General features: G+C 37.9%; 1 protein-coding gene and 1 long non-coding RNA gene across 3 annotated transcripts in view; one reads left to right on the forward strand and one right to left on the reverse strand.

Annotated features, from left to right (window-relative positions):
• ADAMTSL1 (ADAMTS like 1) overlaps positions 1–17,446 on the reverse strand; it is a 920,800-nt gene that overhangs the window by 421,099 nt on the left and 482,255 nt on the right. The gene's annotated exons all lie outside the window — the stretch shown is intronic.
• LOC116570172 lies at positions 9,431–14,127 on the forward strand. Its single transcript, XR_004277305.1, has 3 exons — positions 9,431–9,487; positions 11,329–11,532; positions 13,950–14,127. It is a non-coding gene; the product is annotated as an uncharacterized LOC116570172 (long non-coding RNA).

Consider the following 17,446-nt stretch of genomic DNA (forward strand, 5'->3'; position numbering starts at 1 on the left):
GCTTGGGCTTCCAGTAACAGTATCATTTCTTCTTTACCAACTCAGCATGGCCTCCTTGAAAATGATTCTATAGGACCTTGCCCAAGGCTTGTGTGACACTCTTTTAAACAAGGGGATTTTGAAATCTCCCATAGCTCTCTGTCTTGATGCAACAAAAAACAAGGGCTAAATATAAAAGCGTACCCCCCCCCCATGTGATTGTTTTTTTCTAAGCTGATGAAGCTAGGATCTACCAAGTACCTTTCTTGAGTTTGGAAGGCTACATAAAGGCTCAGCATTTCCTTGCCGGACAACTTGTCATCATAACCAACCTGGGTGAAACACTAGAATTTATAGTTTCTAACAGTTCTTTGGATTGGTGGAAAGATATGAGAATTGCAATTCCTTCTAAACAGCAGAGCATTATGTGGACACATTCTGTGTTGAATCCAGTGGAAATTCCATGTTTTGTTAGTCAGGACATACACAATAGATGGATGAAGTCTGTTGGAGTTTTATGGGTTACTCTGTTGAAACTTGTGGAACTATTTGAAAGTTCTTCCAGTCTATTGTTAAGTGTGTAGTTTTGATTCTAGCCAGTACTCAGGCTTAATTAACTCTGTGTGAATAAACTGAGTTTTCTGTCCAGATCTCTGGGATTAATATAAAACTGGTTATAAAATCATGGCTTCCTTTTCCAATTGTACCTTTAATTTGATCTGTATGAGTGGTTGCCCAGTTTTTTCTGAGGTGTATTACCATCTTTACATACATCCAGATCAAGTCTATTAAAGTGATTTGGCTTCCCTAATTTCAGCCATTAGGGAAGTTCAAAAAAAGATTTTTTAAAAAATGCAGGATTAAATGAAATCAATTCATTGCAGTCTTTGAGAAATTCCAATAATTTATATTACAGTCCATGGGTAAAATTCTCCAGTCCAGAATGGAGGAATAACAAATAATACTGTTATGCTTCATTTCATAAGGGTATATGCCCTTTCAGGGGAAAGAAATATGAACATTGATACCATTTTGATCATAATGGGCTTTCAACACAGTCTATATGAGGAATCAATTTGTGGTCATTAAAATTGTTCATAACCTTTTTTTTTTTTTTTAGAATTTAAAATTGTTCATAACTTTTAAGTGGTGAAGCATACAAATGAAAATTTTTGGTTGTTTTCTAGTTGTAGCTAGCACGGTGAGGGCCTATAAGGGCCTACTCAGTTATTCTCGTTTTGCATGACTTGTGCTTCTTTTTAAAATAAAATTTCCAGGGGGCACCTGGGTGGCTCAGTGGGTTAAAGTCTCTGCCTTCAGCTCAGGTCATGATCTCAGAGTCCTGGGATAGAGCCCCGCATTGGGCTCTCTGCTCAGTGGGGAGCCTGCTTCCTCCTCTCTCTCTCTGCCTGCCTCTCTGCCTACTTGTGATCTCTGTCTGTCAAATAAATAAATAAATAAAAATCTTAAAAAAAAATAAAATTGCCAGAAGGAGTGTTGCTTAAAAAAAAAAATCTAGCCAAAATTACTTTAAAGATTTTTTTAAAAGATTTTATTTATTTATTTATTTATTTGACAGAGAGAGAGAGAGAGACAGAGAGAATGGGAACAAAGCAGGGGGAACAGAAGAGGGAGAGGGAGAAGCAGGGTTCCCACCAAGCAGGGAGCCCCAATGAGGGGCTTGATCCCAGGACCCTGAGATCATGACTTGAGCCAAAGGCAGATGCTTAACAACTGAGCCAACCAGGCATCCCTATTTTAAAGATTTTGATATATGTGTCCACAGTAGAAGAGATGGAAATATTTTATTCAAATCCTGCTGCCTTCTAAACAGTGTTCCTTTGTTTTGAATAGACACACAAAACCCCTGAATTTTCCAGTATAGTGCAGGTTCTCAAAACTATGTCAAAGCTGGAAACAAAGAAGGCAGGGACTTCCAGTGGTTTCTGAAGACATCAAAGCCCCAAACTGAAGGTCCTGGTATTAGTGAGAGCTCACAGAAGAACCATGGGTTGAAAATGTTACAAATGATGAGAAGCACCAGCAGACAGGAAATAAGATGCTCTTCCTAGTATTGCTCCTATAGTTTTATACACATATTGTCAGCTTAAGAGCCTAAATTTTATTTTTTATTTTTTAATTTTTTTATTGTGTTATGTTAGTCGCCATACACCATTAGTTTTTGATATGGTGTTCCATGATTCATTGTGTATAACACCCAGTGCTCCATGCAACCCGTGCCTTCCTTCCTACCTACCATCATCTGCTTTCTAAAAAAGGAATGAATCATGGGAGACCATGGAGACCATGGACTCTGGGAAACAAACTGAGGGTTTTTTGTTTTGTTTTTAAAGATTTTATTTATTTCTTTGACAGAGACAGATCACAAGTAGGCAGAGAGGCAGGCAGAGAGAGAGGAGGAAGCAGGCTCCCCGCCGAGCAGAGAGCCCGATGCAGGGCTTGATCCCAGGACCCTGAGATCATGACCTGAGCTGAAGGCAGAGGCTTTAACCCACTGAGCCACCCAGGCGCCCCACAAACTGGGGGTTTTAGGGGAGGTGGGGGATGGGTGAGTCTGATGATGGGCATGAAGGAAGGCACGGATTGCATGGAGCACTCACTGGGTGTTAAGGGCAAACAATGAGTCATGACACACTAAATCAAAAACTAATGATGTACTGTACGGTGACTAACCTAACATAATAAAAAAAAATAAAAAAGGAATGAAATCGATGGAGGACTCATGAGAAGAAAAGCTTTAGAATTAGAATGAGCTGTAGACTAAATACCAGCTAGCTCCAGATCCAGAATGATTGCCTCTGAGACTCCTTTGTGAGCATGTAGAAAAATAAAGTGCTGATCATTAGCACCCACTGTGTTTCATGAAGGACAAGTGATGTTAAACTCATCATACCTTTTTTTTTTTAAACCTAAGTAATATCAGACTGAGTAGTAGATCCAAGGAATAACATAACGTAATCATGAACCCTAACGTGTGTGTAGCCAGGACTTGGTAATTTATAGATCTTCACACATTTTATTACATTTGCTCTTTATAATTATATGGGTATCTGGGCAGATAATAGTAATTCCTACGTGGAAACAAAGACTAGAAATTGTTCTCTGAGGCCACAGCAAACAAGTACTAGAATTTGGGTTTACTTATTTAATCTAGTACTCATTTCTAATATATGACTGATTTTAGTGAAGTCTTTGATAATCTTTGGTGAAGTGTAATGGGCAAGATAGAAGAATATGAGCCACATGAGATTCTAGTTGAAGCATACACAGATGGCTGAAAACCTGTACAGTCAATTCAACAAATATTTATTGAGCAATTGCTATGTTCTGGGCTCTCTGCCAGGTCTAGTGAAACTAGTAAATCAATGCCAGTATAAAGAGAGATGTGAAAGACTCAGTCATTTTGGCATTTTCATTAATGATTTGATTAAAGACATGGAAGATACTTTTTATGTAATCTGTGGGTAGCACCCAGGTAAGATGAGCAGTTAAAACAATCTTGATCAACTAGAACAACAGGCCAAAGCTAATGAACTGGCCTCCTTCAAGGGATATATATCAGATTCTAAATTTAGATTAAAAAGAAAAATCTATTATTCAATATTGAAGGAGGAAGAGACCAGTGTTTTGCCATTCATTGTTTATGTGGAAGCATATGGATTTTGTTTGTTTGTTTGTTTTCTCTAAGCTCAGTAAAAGCAAGATCATATGGCTGGTGGAAAAAATTCGCGATTTTATGCCACATGAATAAAAATAAAATTCCAGTTTACCAAGACAATAGTTCTGCGTCAACACTGGATTTGATCACTTTATTACTATGTTCAGTTCTGTGGATCATGGTTTTTGGGTGTTGATAATCTGCTCATTTGGGTGGGTAAGGTTTGGGAAGGAAGGAAGACAGACAGAGGCTATTAAATTGAAGCAGACAAGACTTTGGGGCTGCTGAGAGATTTTCTCCATCAAGGCGGATGAAGGTGAAGATATGTCCTTGATGGTTCCACAGAGCAGAAACTGGACCACAGGGTAGAAACTGAAGAAGAGCAAGTTTGGGTTCTGTATTTGCAAGAATGTTTTCACACTTGGAGTTATCATTAGGGGCTGCATTGTCTTGAAAAGAGGTATGTTTCCCATCCCTGGAAATGTTCAGGCAGAGGCCGGATGACCATCTGCCAAGGAATGCAGCAGAGAGATTCCAGCTTTGAGTGGGAGTTTGGACTAATGACCTCTGATGTTGCTCTAATTCTAAGATCTGGAATTCCTAGTATAGTGTCCCATACATAAATTCTTACATCCAGCGAAATTTGTTCCAAATTTTAGGAATCTGTGGCTTTAAACATCTCAGAGGATGCTTATAATTGTCCCTGAATGAACACACAAGTTCAGTCCAAAAGAGACTTGTAAATAACGGGCCACATCAGTACACTTTTAGCTTCTTCCACAAATGGGATGTTTTATGGGATTTGCCTCTGAAAGAGCTGGATTCTTGCAAGTCATGTAACCAGCACTCCTTTGACTTCATATTCTGGACTTATAAACTCAACATCTCAATGAATAAAAACACCTCCAGGGCATTTCTTTCTTTTTTTTTTTTTAAGATTTTATTTATTTATTTGACAGGCAGAGATCACAAGTAGGCAGAGAGGTAGACAGAAAGGGGGAAACAGGCACCCCACTGAGCAGAGAGCTGATGCTGGGCTGGATCCCAGGACCCTGAGATCATGATCTGAGCCGAAGGCAGAGGATTTAACCACTGAGCCACCCAGGTGCCCCTCTATGGGGCATTTCTGAACCTGAGCTGGTCTCTTAAGATTGTCTTCATTGAAGTCTATTTCCTTGATATCATCTGGTAGGTGACTAGAGGCTGGTGGCCCAGGAGTGGCGCAGGGGTGTACCTGGTGAGTACAGGTGATAATCGTTCTGCATAGTTGGCTCACATTGTCCATCTGCCATTCAATATTAGTGTATCCATCTTGACAGTTTGGCATCATTTTCCCACCATCTCTGTGGGGACCTAGAATATGCAAATGTGACATGACCCATTCAGCCTGCTAGTTGATGTCTATATAGATGATTTGTGGCTAAACCAAACAGGGCTAACTATTTGAATCCCCTCACCCTGCCCCAACTAACTGTCCTTATAAATACTGGTTAGTGGTGCAAGTCACATCGCCTTCTTGCTCCTCTCATTCAAGCATATTCGGCAAACCTTTCCCCCCTTCGTGATGCACAATTTTGCTTCCCCTTGGAGGGGTCTGCACCTGGTGCAAGGGGGTTTTGGGGGGACTACGACAGGCATTGTCCTAGTCTTGGCCTTGTCTCAGTATCTCCGGGAGAAAGGAGTTCACAGAGCAGCTTTCAGTTCTATGATGTCTGGCAGTCGGTGACATAGTAGAGGTCAGCTTGGGGTGAGACTGCAGGGGTCACATTAAACCCACTTACATGTATGTATCTGAAGCACGTTTCAGTTTTGTGCACACAGCCACAACATTTTCAAAGTCTGTACAAGATGCATGTGGCGAATGGTTAGAAACAGATCAGTTCCAGGTCCCTAAAAGGTTTACCGGGGGCATTCCTCTGGATTGGCAACCTCTATATAAGCAACTTGGAGTAAGAAATGCTGAACTTGGCATGAGAACTTGGGCAAATACACTGGAGGAAGCCAGTGTAGTTCACAGAAAAATAACGCTATGGATAAACGCTTGCAATAATTCATGCCTCTGAGACTTGAAAACCTTGGTATTCAGAGTGTCATTCCTGTAGCAGAGATGTATCAGCTGATGACTGTTAAAAATGTAGAATTTCAGGCTTCACTCCAGACCTTGTGAATCAGTATGCACAGTTCGGAGACATCCCCAGGCGATTTTATGTATATAAAATTTTAAGAAGCTCTGCTTTAAAACTTACTACAATTGGATCAATATAAATTTAAAATGAAATTTCATTTAATGAAAAAAAAAAAAACTTTTGCAATTTGAAAACAGAAACAAAACTCTACGATCCCCTCCTCCTAAAGGGGAATGATGAATTAGTAAGAGAATTACTTATGCCTAATGAATAAAATTAATGATGTTCTGCATTTTAAATTAATGTTAATCTTTTTTCCAGGGTAGAGGGATCTCTGAAAGCATTGTTCTGGGTGATTCAACTTTAATTTAATTAGTGACCAGAGAAGCAATAGAGTGAAAATTTCAGTTTAATTTAAACACGCTTCTTTATGTAACCTCCTAGATGATCTGCTCACATACTAGCACACAAAACATGTCAACCACATCATGATTCCAACACCAAAGAGAAATCCAAAGCAATTTTTTAAGGTATGTCGCGAGAAGTCACTTTTTTTTCTTTTTCTTAACCACACAGAGCTCTTTTGCAATCACAATAAGGTTTTGCAAAAGCATGGGGCAAAAGCTATAAAAGTTATGAAGTCATATTTAGATTGACTAAGAGGTTATGATTTCCAAGTAAAGAGAGTAATGTTTCCAAAAATAGTGCAGCTGATCTAGTGGCAAAGAATATGCCATTATGAAATGCAGAATTTATAGATGCAAATACACATGTGTGTGCATGTATATTTATGTATATCTAAAAATGTTATGAACTAATGAAAATAGCAATCAGTGGTGGGGTTTGCAAAAATGCTATAATTCAGACACACACCATTAAAAAACTCATTGATAAATCATTGGAACTTATAGCTGACTTCTGATTTATTTTTATGCCGACTGCAGTTGTGACCCAAGGGAGATGTTTATATACCGACAATTTCAGTGAGGAGCAGCAATAGCTAATCGGCTCAGTTTTTGAGCTCTGAGAGTTATGCTTTGAATTAAAGAAGATTTATGGAGGGAGCAATGGCCTTTTATGGATTACACGCTAAAGATCAGAATGAGTAAGAAAGAAGGCATTCAAAAGAACTGAGGCTTTTTATTTATGCACATTAAAGAAAAATACAGTCAAAACGGTCAAAGTCATGTCTATTGCCTCATTTTTATACAGAGCATAATTTACCTTCTCCTATTTACATGCTACTGTTTCATTGTGTTCTGACTTAGGATGCCTTGGAATTGTATGTGGATGATTTTGGTTTTCCTGAAAATTAGAGAGATCTTTACTCTCTTTAGTAATCATATTACCTATCATTTGTTTCCTCCTTAGTGTCAAGTACAATGCCAGGTAAACAATAGATTTCACAAAAGGCAGTTAAATTTTGGACAAAAATTATATAATGGTCTAAAATTGCTTTACTATACTTGGAAGACTATAAGATGCTGAAAACAAAAGGTAACCCTCAAGAAATAATGTACCGGGGTGGGAGGCAGAAGAAGTGGAGAAGGTGCGTGGCAAACTGCCTGACAGCTCCAGCCTACAGAATTTTGCAACACAAGACATCAAAGACCTCCACTAGGTACAGAATAAAGGATGGGGGCTCTATTCTCTGCCACGTACAGAGCGCGGACCACATCCACCTGAACACAGTTATGGAAAGCCAGAGGGGACCAAGTACATTTCACCAGCTACGAATTCATTTTGAATGGCATGGCAGGCCCCCTCCCATCTTGGGAAAGGAGAGCCAACACTTGGCCACAAGCTTAAGCAAACTTTTTAGCTAATTGAAAGTTTTCGGTTAACGTAACCTGGAAGGCTTCCTGCTTACCTCTGAAACTTCAAGCCTCAAGGCAGGTCCCGGGCTCCTGCCTGAGCATGAACATCTGAGATTTTAAGAGAGCAAGAGAATAATGTGGGCAAAGACAGTTTGCAGGAGGGGAGAGGGATGGGGTGGCTGGGTGATGGACACTGGGGAGGGTATGTGCTATGGTGAGTGCTGTGAATTGTGTAAGACTAATGAATCACAGACTTGTACCCCTGAAGCAAATAATACATTAAATGTTAATAAAGCTAAATTGTACTAAAAAAAAAAAAAAGCAGGTTTGTAATCCAACAGGCTCACAAATGTGGAGGTTTTTAAAAACCATATTTCTTTTTGCTGTATACTGTCATATTTACCTCCTAACAGTATCTGTTTATGATGATCTTGTTTGCTTTGGTATAAATGTCACTTCTAACATTTTAGCAACATATGCCTATGAAATAGCTGTATTACCTGTTTTTGTTCCCTATAAAATTGATTTCTTTCCGAAAGTACAGGAATTACCCATAGCCTGATCCATGGAAGCAGCTACCTAAAGTGTATCCAATGGAGTGTATCCCTATTCAGCAACTGAGCAACTCAGTTAGTAAGAATCTAAATTGAAATCTTCTAACCAAAACTGATAATTACCCGATTTTTAAATAACTAAGAATTTTTAAGTAACTAAAAGCACTGGGTTTTAGTTAGATTTCTTTAATTCCAAGTTTTTCCAATTTGCTCCAGAATATGTCTTAGACTAGCAGGTGGAAGAAAAGGTCATTTGGGAACAGTGATCACAGAGACATGAACATAGCCATTCTGCCTAAAGTCTTTCAAGACAGCTGTGATTTCAGGGCAAGACCTTAGATGAGATTCATGCAACAAGTGATAAAAAATTTTTCAAGATATCACAATTCTCCAAGCTAAGTACTAATATCTTTTGTGGTGTTAACCAGATTCATTAAGAAATATCCTCCCTTGGAAGAAATAAAGAGACTGTTGCCCATTCTTATTTGCTAAGGGACTGGGGCTAGTCTTTTCAAAATATTTAGGAAGTGTGCAGGTCCTAGATTTGGACTATACTATGAATCCAGCTTGCCAAGTGAGCTCAGGCAAGTAGAAATGTCTCTGGGCCTCAGTTTCCTCACAGAAGACAGAATGACCCTGTGGTTGACTATGAGAGTCCTGGGCTCGGAGGTGTATCTTAATTATTACTGTGACCCATGGTGGGTTGCCTAAACTCTCAACTTCTGAGATGTTATTACCTCAAAAGCAGAAAACGTGTTTCTGTGCTTAGAAAAACTCCTAACCGTAGTAAGCAATAATAGTAGCTGTTACTATTGGTTAGTTTCACAATTACAGTTGCCACAAAGAAGTCAAGAAGCTGAATTTCAAAATGCAAAAGAAATCCCAAGTTTTGCATACCCCTTTGACATGGTGATTTCTTATACTTAGGAAATTATTTGCCAATCTAATTTAAATTGAACACGTGGGTATTCTCTGAGGACAGGGAAAGAACTTGGATGCAAGATGAAAAGTTGCTATCTGACAAGTTGTCTTCTACCCTGGCTCTTCCTTGTCATGGGCCATGGAGATTTCTCAGATATGACATCACCAATCCCCTTGGCAAGGATTCTTGCTTTCATCCCTGGTCTTTTGTTCTTACCCACGCAGTACCATGAAAAAGGTCCCATCTCATCTGGTCTGTTTATGATTCTGAGAACTTTCAGGGTCAGTGCCCCTCCCCCAAAGAGTTCTAATTAGGAATTCTGTAGCCACAACTTTGATGGAATAAGTGGAGTATGTTAAGGGAAAAATACGTGCGCTATATACGTGAGGTTGAAGTTCCATCTCTCTCAGGTGGGTAGACACTTTCCTGCAAAACTTCTCATTGAAGTTCTCTTGTTTCAGTACTAACACCTTTCCCCTACCCCCTTTTTAATTTGGCTATATAAAGTTTTCTTTTTTAACCCACTCAAAAATATTACTGTGAAACTAAGAACTATACCCAACTAGTGACAGGGTCATAGTGAAGTAAGAAGCTGGCATGCATGCATTCATTCATTTGTTTATGCCAAATTCTCCCATGATTTGGAAGTTCTCTTGGATATCTTAGTAATGGTTGGGAATTAGTAAACTTCTGATGGTTGTCTAAGAGTCTTTTTTTGGGAGGCGTGTTGACAGAGCAAAAATTCTTTTTTTTTTTTTAAAGATTTAATTTATTTATTTGACAGAGATCACAAGCAGGCAGAGAGGCAGGCAGAGAGAAAGGAGGTAGCAGGCTCCCCGCTCTGAGCAGAGAGCTGGATGTGGGGCTCCATCCCAGGACCCTGGTATCATGACCTGAGCTGGAGGCAGAGGCTTTAACCCACTGAGCCACTCAGGTGCCCCCAGAGCAAAAATTCTTAGAGAGAGTGGTAAATCTGGTTAAGAGGTGGCAGTGATAAAATTGAATGTGTGCATTTTATACACTCTCTCCTATGTTGCTCCACTCTAGTATGGGAACTCCCATGACTCCAGTCATGTTACGATTCTTTTCTAGGTGAGGAGAGGGATGGAGGGAAGGAGGAATAATAGGAGCACGCATGTCAATGCCTCTAGCCAACTGGTAAAGCAGGTTTTATCAATTTCTGATTTCAGCCCCCATAACATCTCTTAGCTCTTTCAGTAGTGTTTTTAAAGGTTGCTATTCTTCTTTTTGGGAATTTAGAATTTTTTTAAGGCAGTTGCCAACTCATATCCAAACCACAGCAGTCAACCAAATACTTTCTGAGGGGTATATGGGTACAAGGTCTACTAAAGACCAAGAGATAATCCTTGAATGGTGGAGAATGATGGAGTTTCAAATACCATGACAGAGTGAAAGTATGGTGGGTCAGGAAGGGGTGGTTCAGAAGACTTCTTAAAATCTCAAGATTCCACTGGAAAATAAGCCTCACCCCAATGATATAGGAGCCTCAGTAGGTAAATCCAAATGGTTCAACTAAAACCACCACCAGAAGGATGATCTAAAGCTTCTCTTTCTAGACTGTGAGGGAATCACTTTCGTTCCTCATAATAAGCAGGACAATGTGGGTAGGGTTTACCTCTCATCATGTATGTTTGGTACTTTGATTCTTCTATTTTTTCTGACTTCAAGGTTCATTATTCAATATCTGATGCCGTCATTTCCACATAAGCTTTCCCAGAGAACTGCCTACTCCACAGTAATTGTGTCACTTTTCTTATGAGCTTAAGTTAGGTCTTGATTTATGGTAATGAGTGCCCATTCCTGCCCCACTAAGCTACGTGTGCTCTCCCAGGGACTGCAAGATTCATCTTTCCAGTCCCTTAGCTTAGCACAGTGCTTAGCCAAGAGTATGCACTGACGGTCGCTGGGCACTGCATGACTTTTCTCCCAGCATGAGTTCAACAGGGCGACTGTTTTCCGGACTCACTTGCTTGTGCTTTCATTGGCTGGGAGGGTCATCAGAGAGTCTTGAAATGCAAGGTCATTAATAGCTCAGCTCTTGTACACTCCTTCCCCATTAAGCAAGGCTGTATCTTAAACGTCCCAGACTGAAGGAAATTGATCTTATTTTAGAAGACATGCAGAGATACCAATGAAGTAATAATTTCTTTGAGGTTAAATTTAGCATATCTTTGAATAAGTAGCTCAAATGTTCTCATGTTGAGTTATATTTTTGCCCTTTTCTCAGCAGCATTATCAACATACCAAAATTGTACTCATTAGCCTGTTGGATCAAGGCATGGAGGATAAATGTTATTAAAGGATATGTTTATCTTAACCTTATCCTGGAAAACTGAAGATATGAAATTTGGGACTGAAGATATGTGGACATTTTAAATCTCCAAATTCTTTTGAAAAGGCATGGAAACCATCCTAGTTCGTCCCAGCATTGCAAGTAAGGCATAGATTTCCTGCTCATTTTGTAAGAAGATTTGGCTTCAATATCTAATTTTCTACCATGCTCCTCAGGCAAATGTGCCTTTCTCTACTTCTGACCTCCAAGAGCACATCCCTGTATTTCTCATAGGAATAACAGTTTTTAAAATCTTGTTTTAGAAATGTTTTTTATTTTGCTGGTTGTGACTCTCTTGTTCCTTAAGGAACTGCATCTCTCTAAGTAACTTAGTACAGTGCTTACCTGTAACAGATTTTCAATTAGTATTTTTTGAATGAATAAATAATGCATTCATGTCAGCTATTTCCTCCTTAAGAGATGTCAGAGAAAGAGGGAAAGTGAGAACATGTGTTTACATGTTTAATTATTAATGGGGATGGAGTGAGGATTTAAGGGAATATAACTGGACCAGAGACTACAGGGTATTCAAGGCTTTGTTGGCATATCTTAAAATGCATATTTCCTACACAGGTGACCTATGCCATACAACAAGTGTAAAGCCTTCTTTCTTGGGTTCTGGTTAATTTATGATTTTTTCCATTATTATCTAAAACATACACTGAAAGAAAATCCAGTTTAAATTGTCCAGAAAGTAATTTCTCTCCCCGAAGCAATAAACCATTTTTAGGCTCAAAGCCAGGTTAGTTCCTACACACATAATCCCTTGGGGCCTTTAGGTCACTAGCAAAAGAACCTGGAAAATTTAATTAAAGAGATTTCCAGGAAGGGGAAAGAAATTAAAGAAATTGGCCACCACAACATGAAGGAGTTTTTATATCCTATACAAAGGTCTTAGACACAGGACACACCAAAGTCTGGAAGGCACAAGTCGGATCATCCAGAAGGTTCCACAGTTAACACTATTTACTAACTCAGTTCTTTTGTTAACCTTGAGAAAAAAAACTTTAGAGGGCAAGGAATTTCACTTGCTCACTCACTAGCATTTAATATTGTCCGTTCTGTGTAAGACACTGGCATAGGTGTAAGGAATACAAAAAGAAGCAAGAGGAAGTCTTTATCCACAGGGGATTAGGGAAGGGAAGACAGACAAGAAAGCAATCCGTTACCCAACAATATAAGAGCTTTGAGAGAAGCTGTACCAGACACTGTAGGAACAGAGATGAAGAAAGAGGGAATCCTCTGATGAGCACCCAGGAAGGCTTTCCAGGGGCTGCCTCAGTTGTCTTTCACAGAGACAAGGAGAGATATTCTTTGTAGCAGAGCAAGATGGGAAGTGGTACAGAGGAAAAAAGAGGTGCCCTGCATGTCAGCTGCAAGTAGCTGGAACACAGCAGACATGTGGATGAAAAATGAGCTCTAGAAAGCAGGAAAAAGCTCATGGCTTCTTTTGCTAAAGAGAAGGATGATACAGAATCCACAGAAATACCACAGATAGGGTAAGTCTGAATACCATACAAACATGGTGTGGCATTACTCAGAGAGAACTCAATGTGTATTTCCTGATCCATTAGATGGGGATTCAGTGAAATGTATGAAAAACTCACAGGACAGGAGGTGCTACATGATTAGATCAGAGAGACAGAGAGTGTTTCGATGTGGCTGACAATTTTAGGGACCTCACCCAAACTCAGAAAATGGCAAATATTCTAAATATACTTCCCAATGGTTAAGGTTCCTTGCGTGTGTATAAGATTTCATTCAATAGCCAGAATATACTGCCCTTCTACCTAAAGAAAGCACCAGGGAGAGTTTATAGGAAACGAGGGAGGAATGAAATGGAGATGAGCCGGATGCAGCTATAAGTTGTCAATTTTATGACATTGTTTAACAGACACAGGTGATATAACATTTAAATGGCTACCATTATTCTACTTGGTTCGATATGACAAAGCTATCACCAGTTTCAGCATTTAGCTAATTAATAATAAAATTACTCTGCTGGTATTATGCAGTAAAGTCTGATGAAAGAAACGTCTTACAAATATTACACCCTGAAGCCCTTGACCGTTTATAATAGCCTACTTCCATAGCAAATACTCCGTTGATACTGCATTTGAGCAACTGCTATACTTGTAATAATTCCCATTTATTAAACACCCATTTTATTGCATGCTTCATCTGTATTACTGTGAAATTCCTAAGTTATTACCATTCTACTCTTAAAGTCGAGAAGAGCTGCTCTGAAAGCTGCTCTGAAAGGTTAAAGTGTCCAGTATCACCTAGCTAGTAAGTCATAGCACCAGGATTCAAACCCAGTACTGAAAAATTCATGCCCTTTCTGTGTTATCAGTGACAATCTTTACTTATAATATTAAACCTGTCTACATAAGAGAAATAAAATATTGACAGCCATGCTTCCCACGCAGCCCAGTGGAAATGTGGCTGGGAATTAAAAGTGGGAGCCAGTGACGGAGTTCAGTAATGTGTGACTTCTCATTGCGCATTTCTTCTCCCAGGTGTTCATCCTTCTGGAAAGTTCCAGCTTTCACCTCTGGTGGTAAAGTACAAGTTCCCTTCTGACCTCTTCCCTACCTTGGCTTACCCTCCTGTTTCTTAAAGAATGTGAAATAAATGGGATCATACAGTCTGTAATTTTTTGAAACTGACACCTTTAACTCAGCATAAAGCTTTTGAAATCCATCAGAGTTGTCATATGAATCAATAGTGTGTCCCTTTTTACTTCTGATTAATAGTCCATAGTACTGGAATATTCTAGAGGTACTGGTCTGTTTATCCATTCTTCGGTTGAGTGTATCTTGGTCAGTTTGGGTAATTATGAGCAGAGTTGCTATAAATATTCTTATACAGGTTTTTGTGCAAACATAAGTTTTTATTTCTTTGGAGTAAACACCCAGCACTTTGCCTGGAACTATGAGCAATCCATTTTAATTTTAATTAAGTCCAATTTATTAATCTTTATTTTTAATAGATTGTGTTTTTGGTATCATCATGTCTAAGAACTCTTTGCCTAATAGTAGGTCACAGGATTTTCTCCTGTTTTCTTTTGAAAGTTTTATAGTTTTACATGTTACATTAAGATATATGATCCATTTTTGAGTTAATTTTTATATAAGGCATAAGGTTTAGGTTAAGGGTTTTTTTTTTAATACGATTGTCCAATTTTTTTCAACAAACTATGTTGAAAGGATTTTCTTTCTTCATTGAATTGTTTTGCAATTTTGTAAAAAATCTATTGTCCCTATTTGTATAGGTCTAATTTTGGACTTTGCATTCTGTTCCATTGATGTATGTGTCTCTCTCTTTGCCAATACCACACTGTCTTGATTACTGCAGCTGTATAGTAAGTATTAAAACCAGGTAATGTCATTTTTTCAACTTCTTTTTCAAGTTGTTTCAGCTGTTCTAATTCCTTTGCTTTTCCATGTACATTTTAAAATCATCTTGTCCATATATTCAAGAAATCCTCCTTGGATTATGACTGACATTGCACAAAACCTGTGGGTCAATTTGGGAAGAATTAATATCTTCACTGTGTTAAGTGCTCCCTTCCATGAACAAGCTATGTCTCTCCATCGATGGAGGTCTCACTTGAATTCTTTCATCAGCATTTTTTAGTTTTTAGCAAAGAGCTGCTGTGCATGTTTTGTTACACTTAGCCCTATTTCATTTTCCCCCATTTAAAAAATATTATTAGTTTTCAATTTCAATTTCCAATTTACATGGCTGGTATATGGAGTTACTATTAATTTTTGTGTGCCTCTCTTGTGTCCTCTGATCTCGCTAAGCTCACTTAAACTTCTAGGAGTGTTTTTTTGGTAAAATTTTTAGATTTTCTTCACAGATGATTATAATTGTGTATTCTGCAAAGAGTTAATTTTGTTGCTTCCTTTCAACTCTGTATGTTTTTTAAAAATTCTTTTTCTTACTTTATCACACCAGTTAGGACTGCCAGTATAATACTGAATAAGAGTGGTGAGAATGGATCTTTTTGCCTTGTTTCCAATGTTAGGGAGAAAGCGTTCAACCTTTCACATTGAGTATAATATTTCCTGTAGGGTGTTTTTGTTGATGTCCTTTATCAGGCAGATATTCTCTTTTATTCCTAGTTTGTTATCTATCATGATTCTATCATGAATGAATGTTGAATTTTGTTAAATGCTTTTTCTGTACCAATTGACATTCTTCCTTTAAACTATTAAGGCCATTTTTTTTTTTTTTAAATGATGAATCAACTGTACATTTCCAGGCTAAGTTGTAGTTGGTTGTACTATCCTTTTCCGTATTGCTGAGTTTGATTTGGTAAGAGTTTGCTGAAGACTCTGAGAAACAAACTGAGGGTTTTGGGGGCGGGGGGCGGGGTTGGATGAGTCTGGTGGTGGGTATTGTAGAGGGCACATATTGCATGGAGCACTGGGTGTGGTGCATAAACAATGAATGCTGGAACACTGAAAAGAAATAAAATAAGAGTTTCCTGAAGATTTTTGTGTCCTTTAGTGTTCTTTTTTATTTTACTATCTTTTTCTGGTTTGGGTATCAGGTTCATTTTGGCTTTATAAAATTAATTGGGAAATTTTCTCTCCTTTTTATCTATTGGAAGGGATTGTGCAGAATTGGTGTTTTGTTTTTTGTTTTTTTCCTCTTCTTTAAATGCTTGATAGACATTTCTAAGTAAGCCATCTGGGCCTAAAGGTTCCCTCTTGGCAGTATTTTAAATGCACATTCCATTTCTTTAAGAGTTTAATAGTTACAGGATTACTCAAGTTATCTATTTCATGTTAGATGAGTTTAGGTTGTTTGGGATTTTCTAGGAATTGTCCACTTTATCTCTGTTGTTGCATTTAGAGAACAAAGTTGTTTATAGTATTTCCTTATCCTTTTAATTTTTGTGCAGTATGATATGGTAATTTAACACTTCTTTCTTTTGTAAACATTGTCAGACATTTGTCCGTGTTATTATTTTTGTATTATTTATTTGTTTTTATTGATTTTCTCTATTGTTCTTGTCTTTAATTTCTGCTGAGATGTTATTTCCTTTCCTCTGGGTTGTTTTAGATCTCATCTTGTGTTAAGTTTGTTTCTAGCTTAAAGTGAAAGCTGAGTTCATTGACTTAAGACCTTTCTTCTTTTCTAACATATGCATGCTGTGCTACAAACTTCTCTTCCCAAGTAATGTTTTAGCATCATCCCACAAATTTTATTACGCTGTGTTTTTGCTTTCATTCAGTTCAAAAAACTTTGAAATTTCCCTTGATTTTTTCTTTGACCAATGACTTACTTAACAATAGTTATTTCATTTTCAAACATTTTGAGAATTCTGCAGAGATCCTTTTGTTATTCAATCACATGCTAATTAGAAAACATATTTTGTGTGACTTGAATCTTTTTTTCATTTATTAAGACTTGTATTATGGCCCTATCTTGGTAATTGTTTCATCTACACCCGAAAACAATGTGTATTCTGATGGGGAATTCTATAAATGGCAATTAGTCAAGTGAGTTGATTGTGTTGGTCAAATCTATATCTTGCTGATTTTCTGTCTGCTGGTTCTATCAATTATTGAGGGAGGAGGTATTTAAATCTCTGACTATAATTTTGGATTTGTCTATTTTTCCTGTAGTTTTATCTCATTTTTGTTTCATGTATTTTGAAGATCTTTTTTAATTAGGTGCATTATTAAGATTGTTATGTCCTCCTGATAAATTTATTCCTTCATCATTAAGAAATGACATTATTTATTCCTGATTTTTTTATTGTGTAATCTCATTTGTCTGACATTAATATATCCACTCTAGCTTCCTTTTGATTAGTGTTAGCATAGTGTATCTTATTCTATTTTACCTATACCTACTTGTGTATTTATATAAAGTGCACTTCTCATTTTTTAAAATTTAAATTCAAGTTAGTTAACTAATATAGTGTAGTATTGTTAGAAGTAGAATTGGTAGGAATAGAATTTAGTGAATCGCTTACATTTAACACCCAGTGTTCATC

The sequence above is a fragment of the Mustela erminea genome, chromosome 12, assembly GCF_009829155.1.
Source record: "Mustela erminea isolate mMusErm1 chromosome 12, mMusErm1.Pri, whole genome shotgun sequence".
Taxonomy (NCBI): Eukaryota; Metazoa; Chordata; class Mammalia; order Carnivora; family Mustelidae; genus Mustela; species Mustela erminea.